The 12,276-nt window shown below is 35.6% G+C and overlaps 1 non-coding gene across 1 annotated transcript; it reads right to left on the bottom strand.

Moving 5' to 3' along the window:
• Positions 1–2,787: 2,787 nt before the first annotated feature.
• Positions 2,788–2,894, bottom strand: LOC128292005 (small nucleolar RNA R71). Its single transcript, XR_008281989.1, has one exon. It is a non-coding gene; the product is annotated as a small nucleolar RNA R71 (small nucleolar RNA).
• Positions 2,895–12,276: the final 9,382 nt, after the last annotated feature.

Raw genomic sequence — 12,276 nt, forward strand, 5'->3', positions numbered from 1 at the left:
AAAATTTGGACATGTCTGATTAATTATTGGACTGAGAAACCGTCCAACAAGGAGGAGTGAAAGCCCAATTTCGCACAAGTAGATGGCTACCCAAAAATAAGCTTTGGGATATTTAGCTGAAGGTCCTTGTAATCGGAAAGATATCATAAATCGGTCTACCAACTTAGACTTTGAAACCGTCCACCTTATGGTTATTAATATCAATATTTTGAAACCGTCCCTTTTTTTACACTTTGTGGTAGGCTATGTATCAGAGAAAAGAGAGGGATTTTGAATTCTAGTTTTAGCAAACTCTACCCTTGCCTTTACCTATAAATACGATACAAATCACACTTCTTAAATCATCCCTTCATTCATAACACATCCCTCAACACTAATCTCTCATTCATTCTCTCATTCATCATTCTCTCTTTCATTTCTCCATTCTTTTCCCTTGCATAGCCATCCATCTCCCTTGCATTATTTAGCCAAAAAAAGTTTTTTCAATACCTTCCTTTGGTCGGCCACCCTAGGAAACCTTTAGCAAAAGGAGCAGCAAGCAGAACAGAGGAACACATCAGTTAAAAAAGATTCGAAAGGCTGTTGAACTGAATTAGAGTTTACTCTTTCCTCTTGTTATTTAATTTACTTATGTTTGCTATGTGTTTATTGTTTTTGACATCGACGATGATATTTTAAATCCTATTTTCTAGAATGATTAAGTTAATTCAATAAGATTTATTTTATTCATGTTTAACATTTTTGTGCCTCAGTCGATCATGTTTTCAATTAAAATCAAGATGTATTTGATAAACCATAATTTATACATATTATTATCCCATGCTTAACACATTTTTTGGATGAATTATCCTTAGATTTGGTGAATTCGGTACTCCTAATCCTTTAATTTCATATTTTATACTTAGGAGAGCATAGAAGGGCAAAAAGAGTGAGAAACGGGCCGAAAATGGAGAAAATGGACCTACATGGGAAATCAACATGGCCTGGACTTCCTCACACGGGTAAACGACACGGCCGTGTCCATTTGACAGGATCAACACACCCGTGCCTATTTAACAGCCTTGACCACGATCTGGAGCAATCGCGCACGAGCGTGTCCTTGTCGAGCCTAAGTATAGTCCTATGCGGAAAAGGCCACTTTTGAGGGCTCTTAGGCATTCTAAAGCCTATTTAAAAACCTGAGGAGGCACTTAGGAAGATACACGGAGTAGGCAGCAAAGGAATTACTCGAAGAGTCGATTGATCCATCTTAAAAGCCAGATTATTCATCAAGACTGAAGATCTCCCTTCAATTTCCATTCAGGAGTTTTGGGGTTTCTTTATGTTTTGCATTCATTATTCTTCTAAGATGCTTTCTTTTATAATTATGAACTAAACCCCCTAAATAACTAAGGGGAATAAAACCTAAGACAGATCTTGTTATTATTATCTGAATTATATGATAAATATTTGACTTGTTCTTAATTATGTGTTCTTAATTCTTGCCTTAATATTCCAGGAATATTGATTCGAGTTAATGCGCTTATTCTTAGGAGCAAAACTCTCTGTCTAAGAGTAAATTTGTCATAATTAAGCGGAGTTGATTGCACGCCTAGAGATAGGGTGACAAGATTTTGCTAGATTAGGGTGAAACCTAATAAGGGGGTCCATAGATCGAGTTAATGCAACACTAGGGCGTTAATTAGAAAGAGATATCAATTAATCAACCTAGGTTAAATGTTATTAGTCTCGAGAAGATAATAGTATAACTTAGGGATTTCTACGAATCAAGTCAAATGAAAAAATCGTCTAATTCAGATTCAAATAACAAGTGAAGTCTAGGTGGATTTTTCCTTAGGTATTGTCTTAATCAATCGAATTTTCTAAAAGTATTTTCCCCAATTTTCTTTCTCTGCACCCTTAGTTTAGTTAATTAGTTTTGATAAAAAAAATCCCTTAATTTTTAGGCTAGATAATAAAAAGAAAGTAATTACTAGTACTCTTGGTTCCTTTGGGTTCGACAATCCGGTCTTGCTAAAGCTATATTACTGTTTGATAGGTACACTTGCCTTCATCGTGATAATAGTTGGCGCTGTTGCCTGGGAACTAAGATATTAGGAACACTCGATTTTTATTACTTTATCCATTTTACTTTATTTTCAATTTAAATTTTTATTTTCTTTTCTAATTTTTCTTTTATTCGCTCCTAGCTGGTTTTTATAGTGTATGACTAGAGGAAACCCGTCGAGACCATTACTGTTTGATAGTGAGATCGATCGCACAGTTCGTAGAAACCGAAGAGAAATAAGGCGAAGCTTAAGATACACAGAGGAAGAGCAAGAGGACGATACTTCAACCACAACCGAGGAGATGGCTGAAAACCAGGAAAGTCCGCTACCTCCTGCGATTATCGCTGATCCAGTAAATTAGAATCCTACTTCACGCACTATGTATGATTATGCTATGCCAACTTTAATAGGAACTAAGTCAAGCATAGTTAGGCCTGCTGTTGCTGCAAATAATTTTGAACTGAAACCTAACACAATTCAAATGATACAACAATTTGTTCAGTTTGATGATTTGCAGGATGAGGATCCAAACAACCACTTGGTAAATTTTCTAGAGTTTTGCGATACATTTAAAATCAATGGCATTTTTGATAATGCCATTCACCTTCGGTTATTCCCTTTTTCATTGAAAAACAAAGATAAATAGTGGTTGAACTCGTTACCACAAAGGTCAATCACTACCTGGGAACAAGTGACCAAAAAATTTTTATTAAAATATTTTCCGCCAGCTAAAACAGCCAAATTACGTAATGATATCTCTTCTTTTGTGTAGATGGATTTAGAAACACTCTATAATGCATGAGAGAGATACAAGAACCTTTTGAGAAGGTGCCCTCACCATGGGTTACCACTCTGGCTACAGGTTCAAACGTTTCACAATGGCCTGAATCCTTCGACTAGACAGATGATTGACGCAGCTGATGGAGGAACTATCAATAATAAGACACCTGAGGAGGCTTATGAATTTATAGAAGAGATGTCACTGAATAATTATCAGTGGCAAGTCATGAGGACAAAGCCAACAAAAACAGCCGGCGTTTTTAACGTCGATTCGGTCACCATGCTCTTTAACCAGATAGAACTTCTGAATAGAAAAATTGACGGTTTTCTTGGTACTTCACAAGTTCACCCAGTAATGCAATACAATGCAAGTGGAGGAGGATTGAGCAATTCAGAATACCCATCCTATGGCCACAACATGGAAAACAAGCAATTAAATTATATGGGTAATAATCCTTAACCTCAAAATAATCCTTATAGCAACACTTACAATGCAAGATGGAGGAACCACCCAAATTTCTCATAGGGAGGCCAAGGGAATTAGAAACCACCACCACCTCCAGGCTTCCAAAAACAACCTTACCAGTAAGAGAAAAAGCCGAACCTTGAGGAGATGCTAATAAAATTCATCTCGGTGTTAGAAACTCATTTTCAGAATATTAAGACAGCACTTAAGAATCAACAAGCATCGATCTAAGGGCTCGAAACTCATATAGGTCAGCTCGCTAAATTAATCTGAATGACCAACAGGAAATATACCTAGTAACACCGAACCAAATCCAAAAGAGCATGTGAAAGCAGTTACACTAAGGAGTGGGAAGGTGTTAGCTGAATCGGAAAACAAGCCACCACAAGAAGCTAAAAGAAGCAAAGGAGAAGAGGAAAAATCCGAAAACAATGATAATCCTATGCCAAAGGAATATAAACCGCCAATCCCATATCCAGCAAAGTTGAAGAAAGATCGCATGGATGCATAGTTCGATAAATTTCTTAAACTTTTTAAACAACTGCACACTAACTTACCTTTTGTTGAAGCTATATCGCAGATGCCTACATATGCAAAATTTTTAAAGGAGCTTCTAACAAACAAAAGGAAGTTTGAAGACCTATCTATAGTGGAACTTAATGAGGAATGCTCAGCCATACTCCAAAATAAACTGCTAGCCAAACTGAAAGATCCAGGAAGTTTTACTATTCCCTGTTTAATTGGTAATCTGAATGTTGATAAGGCACTAGCTGATTTAGGTGCTAACATTAATTTGATGCCATATAAAATGTTTAAACAATTTGGTCTTGGGGAACCTAAACCCACTAGGATGAGTATTCAATTATCTAATAGATCTGTTAAATATCCTAGGGGAATTATAGAGGACGTACTTGTAAAAGTAGATAAATTTATATTCCCTATTGATTTCGTTGTGCTTGACATGGATGAGGATGTTAAAGTGTCTTTAATCTTAGGTCATCCCTTTTTAGCCACCGCTAGGGCTGTTATTGATGTGGGTGATGGTAAATTGGTACTTAGAATAGGTGACGAAGAGATTATTTTTAAAATTTATGATGCCATGAGATTTTCTAGGGAACAAGATGACTCATGTTATTTTATTGACTCTATTGATCATGCTACTCAATATTCTTTTCAAGAATTCGTACATAAGGACACGATGGAACTGTGTCTTACCCAAGAAGAGGGGGTGGATGATGATTGTGAGATAGGAACCAAACTAAAATCCAATGAAACGTCCCCAAAACCAGCGAAATATGAGGGTATTAAGGTGAACGATGAACTTAAGTAAAAACCCTCTATTGAAGAACCCCCCAAACTGGAACTTAAACAATTACCGAATCACTTGGAATATGTATTCCTTGGAAATAATTCTACATTACCAGTAATTATTTCATCTAACTTACAACCCAAGGAGAAAGAAGAATTACTCCAAGTATTAAGAGAGCATAAAAGGGCCATAGCTAGGAAAATTTCTGACATTAAAGGGATCAGCCCTTCTTTTGGCACCCACAAAATTTTAATGGAAGATGAATATAAACCATGTGTGCAAGCCCAAAGACAATTGAACACCAACATGAAGGAAGTCGTTAAAACTGAGGTAATTAAACTCCTAGATACTGGAATTATTTATCCTATTTCTGACAATTCTTGGGTAAGTCCAGTGCAGGTTGATCCTAAGAAGGGAGGCATGACTGTTGTAGCCAACAAGAAGAATGAATTAATCGCAACAAGGACAGTCACAGGTTGGAGGGTTTGCATTGATTATAGGAAGCTAAATGATGCCACAAGAAAAGATCACTTTCCCCTTCCATTCATTGTCCAAATGTTGGAAAGATTATCAGGGCACATGTACCATTGCTTCTTAGATGGACTCTCTGGCTATTTTCAAATCCCACTAGCTTCTGAAGATCAAGAAAAGATGACATTTACATGTCCATATGGTATGTTTGCTTATCGTAGAATGCCTATTGGATTATGTAATGCTCCTGCTACTTTTTAGTGTTGCATGATGGCCATTTTTGACGAACTCGTAGAAGACATCATGGAGGTATTTATGGATGATTTCTCAGTTTTCAGTAATTCTTTCCATCTTTGCATTAAAAATTTAAAACGATTTTTAATAAGATGTGAGGAAACAAATCTCGTGATTAACTGGGAAAAATGTCACTTTATGGTTCAAGAAAGTATTGTGTTAGGACATAAAATTTCTAGTAAAGGGATTGAGGTTGATAAAGCTAAAATTGAAGCCATTGAGAAACTGCCTCCCCCTAATTCGGTAAAGGCTATTAGAAGTTTTTTAGGACATGCCGGGTTTTATAGAAGATTTATTAAAGACTTTTCTAAAATAGATATGCCTTTGACTAAATTACTATAAAAGGATACTCCTTTTAATTTTGATCAGGAATGTTTTGAAGCATTTAATACTTTAAAGGTTAAATTGACTAAAGCTCCAATTATAATTGCACCTAATTGGAATTCACCTTTTGAACTAATGTGTGATGCAAGTGACTTTGCAGTAGGTACAATTTTGGGACAGCGAAGAGATAAGCATTTTCAACCTATCTATTATGCTAGCAAAAATTTGACAGCCGCACAAGAAAACCACACCGCCATGGAGAAAGAGCTGCTAGCTGTGGTTTTTGCATTCGATAAATTTAGGCCATATCTAATATTGTCTAAAGTTGTTGTTTATACTGACCATTCTGCTCTTCGCTACCTTTTAACTAGGACTGATGCAAAACCTCAACTCATCCGATGGATATTGTTATTGCAGGAATTTAACTTGGAGATCAAGGATAAGAAAGGAGCTGAAAATCTTGCGGCTGACCACCTTTCCAGGCTTGAAAATTCAAGTACCAAAGAGCTAGATGAAGTTGAAATAAATGATTCATTCCCTGAAGAATAATTTTTTGCTATATATGAATCTGGGGTACCTTGGTTTCCTGACATTGCAAATTTTTTAGCCACTAACATTATCCCAAAAGGGTTGACACATCAGCAAAAGAAGCGATTCTTTACTGATGTGAAAAACTACTTTTGGGAAGACCTTTTCCTTTTTCATATATGTGCAGATCAAGTCATTAGGCAATGCATTACAAGGACAGAAGCATTAAAGATCTTGGAACACTGCCACTCAGGACCAATTGGAGGACATTATAGTAGGAATAAGACCACACATAAAATACTCGAATCAGGATTTTATTGGCCCACTCTATTCAAAGATGCCAACAGGTATGTTACTTCTTATGGCAAATTCCAAAGGACAAGTAATATCTCCAAATGTGATGAAATGCCTCAGACATATATGCTTTCATGTGAAATATTTGACGTTTGGGGTATCGAATTCATGGGTTCATTTCCTAGCTCATTTGGGAATAAATACATCTTAGTAGCTATCGATTGTATGTTTAAATGGGTTGAAGCCCAAGCTCTATCTACTAATGATGCTAGAGTAGTAGTACGTTTCCTTAAGAAACTTTTCTCTCGATTTGGAACACCTAGAGCAATCATCAGCGATAGGGGTACTCATTTTTGTAACTTCCAATTTGAAAAGACCCTCAAGAAATACAGAATTCACCACAGAATAGCTACCTCTTACCACCACAAACTAGTGGACAAGTCGAAGTGGAAAATTGAGAGCTTAAACGTATCCTAGAAAAGACGGTGGAATTAAATAGGAAATATTGGACAATGAAAGTAGATGATGCTTTATGGACTTATAGAACTGCTTTTAAGACCCTCATAGGCACTTCACCTTACAGACTTGTTTATGGAAAGAGTTGTCATCTACCATTTGAGTTAGAACACAAAGCATTATGGGCTATAAAATTTCTAAACTTTGATCCCAAACTTACAGGTAAAAACAGGTTGATGCAGTTAAACGAGTTAGATGAGTGGCGAACCAATGCATATGAAAATTCACGAGTATACAAGGAAGCAACGAAACGCCGGCATGACACTCATTTGAGATAAAATAAACAATTTGAAGTTGGAGATCTTGTGCTATTATATAACTCGAGGCTCAAATTGTTGTCTGGGAAGCTTAAATCAAGATTTTCAGGTCCGTTCGTAGTCAAAATTGTCTTCCCATATGGCACCGTAGAGGTAAGTCACCCATCACAAGGTACTTTCAAAGTAAAAGGACATCGTCTCAAACCTTACAACGGTGAGAATTTTAAACTTGATAGAGAGGAGCTACGCCTCCACGAACTGCCCTAAATTTACCCATAAGGTAGAGTCGAGCTTAGACTCTAAATAAGTGCTTCTTGGGAGGCAACCTAAACACTAACCTCACTAAATAGGATTTATCTTTTTCTTTATTCGTTCATAGTTTACCTGCAGGAATTTTTGACATTTGACAAGGGTACACACGGCCAGGCACACAAGCGTGCCTAAGGCCGTGCTCACACCACGAGAGGTAGCACAACCGTGCAATACGGCCGTGTGAAAATAGAAAAAAAAATTTCCCAAACATGGGATTCAATAAGTTGCCACGGCCGTGCAACATGGCCGTGGGCAAGACTGCCAAATTAACACGGGCGTGCGACATGCCCATGCCCACCACCCGTGGTCGACACTATCAAAAGAACACGGGCGTGTACGAAACCCACAGGCATTGGAAAAGCGAACCACATCGCACACGACTGTGCGATACGACCATGTGACCACACAGCCTAGACACACAGGCGTGTCCTCATGTCGTGTAATGATTACTCATTTCACGATAAACACGGGCAAAATGTGAACCACACGGGAGTGTGACACGACCGTGTAAGACCCGTGTGGGACCACACGGTCGTACTTTTTTCCTTTCTAAAGAAAACTCATATTATTTTTATTTTTACTTTTATTTCAATTTATTTGAAAACTAATTTTTATTTTATAAACTCGGTTCATCTTTATGATTATAATCGAATTATTCCCTTAATTCCCTTTCACAAGTGGTGCATTCTCAGTTATCCCTCAGAAGCATGCCTTTCCTTCAGTTTTATCTTCAATTATCGCTCTCCAATTCAAGGATTTTGTCCAAAAATTCAAGAAGTTTCACTTCTCTCCCTATCTTATGATCTTATATCTCTATTTTCAGTATATCTACCTTTGTACATTGAGGGCAATGTACATCTTAAGTGTGGGGGGGTTACTTATATCATGATCAGAAAAATCCCTGCATTTTTATTCTCATGTGATCTTCACATATCATTATTAGAATGAATTTTAATTAATCTATGATTTTTATTGGTATGTCTTGAATTAAAACATAGGCATTCATGCATCGATTGTTTAAACTTTAAGGAATTAGAGAATCAAGCATGATAAGTTAATTTTTGAGAATTAAAAATTTTTAGGTTGTTTCCCCAAGTTTAGGTATTATCTTGAATTAAAATTCACAGGTTTAAACATCAAAAAGCCATAATTTTTTTGAGAGCTTGAGCCTTCAGAGCATCTATTGCTTTCATACTCATTTTTATTGTTTCTTTGAGTGCGTCAATATTGAATCGTTTTTCTAGAACTTGCTTGATTATGCATGTCAAGACCACACCATTTGATTTGATATGTCAAAATGATAAAGGTTCTTAGGTTTAACCCACTCACTCCATAAAAGCCTACCTTCATAATTAACCTTTAGTGAACCCCCTTGAGCCTAACAACCCATTCATTGATCCACCCTCCATATTAACCCATAACCCATTATTGTTGAAATCCCCTATATTAATTTGATCCTTATTTTTGTCGAGATTTGATTTGAATAAATTGTTTAACTATGTTTTATGTTTGATAGATAGCTTTTATTATTTGACTTGTTCTTAAAAATAATAATAATACATACATACATACATACATACATACATACATACATACATACATACATACATACATATATTTATAGCGATTGTTGTTTTTGAGCTTAAGTGTTTAATTCCATATTCTGAGAAGAAGCTCATATGTATTCAATTGATGATTAGTTATTTTTCTAGTTAGGTAATTTTTCAATTCAATCTCGATTCTAACATTTTCTTTTAGCTTGTGACCATACCCCCTAACCAAAGCCACATTACAACCCTCTAAAGACTTTTTGATTAATGTTTCATCTCAATTTATAGTGGTGGAGATTTGATTTTCATGCAAGCCTATGATAATAACTTTTCATATTGACTATTGAGTGCTTTATTTGATGTCCTTAAACACCTCGAGTGATTTGTGTGAATCTTTAGTGATGATGCTAAACTCTGTGACATTTTGATCAAAGGTGATTACTTAGATGAAGGGGGACACCTATGTTTTCATGATAAAATGCTCAACTTGGAATGTTTGAAACTTTGATGTACTTTTAGTTGAATTTTCAATGTATGATTTCTTATGGATTATTTTGAGATATTATTGATAGGGATTATAAATTGAGAAAAATTTATTTTGATTGTGAGTTGAGGATTTTGCTTGAGGACAAGCAAACACTTAAGTGTGGGGGTATTTGATAGACCATAATTTATACATATTATTATCCCATGCTTAACACATTTTTTGGATGAATTATCCTTAGATTCGGTGAATTTGATGCTCCTAATCCTTTAATTTCATATTTTATACTTTGGAGAGCATAGGAGGGCAAAAAGAGCCAGAAACGGGCCAAAAATAGAGAAAATGGACCCACATGGGAAATCAACACAGCCTGGACTTCCTCACACGAGCAAACGACACAGCCGTGTCCATTTGGCAGGATCGAAGCATAACTTACATGGGTAGACTACACGCCCGTGCCTATTTAACAGCCTTGACCACGGTCTGGAGCAATCGCATATGGGCATGTCCCTGTCGAGCCCAAGTATAGTCCTATTCAGAAAAGGCCACTTTTGAGGGCTCTTAGGCATTCTAAAGCCTATTTAAACACTTGAGGAGGCACTTAGGAAGACACACGGAGTAGGAAGCAAAGAATTACTTGAAGAAAGTTGATTGATCCATCTTAAAAGTCGGATTATTCATCAAGACTGAATATCTCCCTTCAATTTCCATTCAGGAGTTTTGGATTTTCTTTATGTTTTGCATTCATTATTCTTCTGAGATTCTTTCTTTTATAATTATAAACTAAACCCCCTAAATACTTAAAGGGAATGAAACCTAAGATAGATCTTGTTATTATTATCTGAATTATATGATAAATATTTGACTTGTTCTTAATTATGTGTACTTAATTCTTATCTTAATATTCCAGGAATATTGATTCGAGTTAATGTGCTTATTCAGAGGAGCAAAACTCCCTGTCTAAGAGTAAATTTGTCATAATTAAGCGGAGTTGATTGCACGCCTAGAGATAGGGTGACAAGATTTTGTTAGATTAGGGTGAAACCTAATAAAGGGATCCATAGATCGAGTTAATGTAACACTATGGTGTTAATTAGAAAGAGATATCAATTAATCAACCTAGGGTTAGACGTTATTAGTCTCAAGAAGATAATAATATAACCTAGGGATTTCTACGGATCAAGTCAAATGAAAAAATCGTCTGATTCAGATTCAAATAACAGTAAAGTCTAGGTGGATTTTTCCTTGTGTATTGTCTTAATCAATCGAATTTTCTAAAAGTATTTTCCCCAATTTTATTTCTCTGCACCCTTATTTTAGTTAATTAGTTTTGATAAAAAAATCCCTTAATTTTTAGGCTAGATAATAAAAAGAAAGTAATTACTAGTACTCTTGGTTCCTTTAGGTTCGACAATCCGGTCTTGCTAAAGCTATACTACTGTTCGATAGGTACACTTGCCTTCATCGTGATAATAGTTGGTTTCAAGAACGATCATTTATAAATTATTTAAAACTTATCACAAATATCACAAATCAGTATTTCATTCATACGTGATTGGGTGCATTCAAATTAGCTAAGTGATCCTAACCAAACGACGGCTAGTAGACGCATAATTGAAAAGTGCAATGCTCAATTTAAATCATTAAACCCGACTAAATAAGAGGTTCATAATATCTTTAGTTAGCTCTATTATCTTGCATAGTTTTTAGGTTTATGTGATTAAACTATTGCAAATGTAAATGTCCCCATGACCTCGCATAAAACTAAGAAACCATTAGTTTAATATGATCATTAAAATGCATATTTCACTAAGTAAAAGACTCTGAGAGGACTTAATTTGGTTTCCAAACTCATGAAAGATCGAGTTACCATGGAATGTTTTCTGAACATTGTTAAGAATGATGAAAATGAATTGAGTTGATTAATATAATTATCCTAGCCTATTTTATGTTGATTGTTTTTGTTGCTAAAGCCATTCATTCATACATTAGATAATTTGCATACTTAGTTAAAAATTGTATTAGAGATCACTTTCTGCATCTAGTTAATTTAATCATCACTATCCAAAATTATTGAGTTCTTATATCAAATTGTGATTTATAATTCTGCAATTGATCGATTAACGTACACAGTCCCTATGGAGACGATAACTCATTTTACTTACTTATTACTTGAACTACTGTGAACACTTGCACAAATCCCGCTACAGCCATCACTTGCTCTTGAGCAGTTATGATGGTAGGTGGTAAGGTTTATGTTTTAATATTCATACTTTGTTGGGGTTTTCACATTTATGGTGATGATTGTTTATTTTCTTTGTGTGACACGGCTTTGATTATTTTGGAATCCTTTATTTAGGTGAGCTTTTGGTAACAAGCAATCCTCCGACGAACTAGGTACTGTTAAGTTGCTGGCTTTAACAAGGATAAGTGATCGAAGGCGATTGGGGGTTGTTTTGGTGTTTAGGATCAAGTGCCATATAGTTTTGATTAAAAATTTTAGAAAGGCAAGGGTCTTTTTTCGTATATATTTTCTAATTCAGTTAAATTGGATGTTGTTTTAGGTTTTGAAATTGTTGGTTTTGCATTGGCATCAAAAAACGACCAAGTGTGTAATGGAAACATTAAAAAACTACGAAATGC

The sequence above is a fragment of the Gossypium arboreum genome, chromosome 4, assembly GCF_025698485.1.
Source record: "Gossypium arboreum isolate Shixiya-1 chromosome 4, ASM2569848v2, whole genome shotgun sequence".
NCBI classification, from domain to species: domain Eukaryota; kingdom Viridiplantae; phylum Streptophyta; class Magnoliopsida; order Malvales; family Malvaceae; genus Gossypium; species Gossypium arboreum.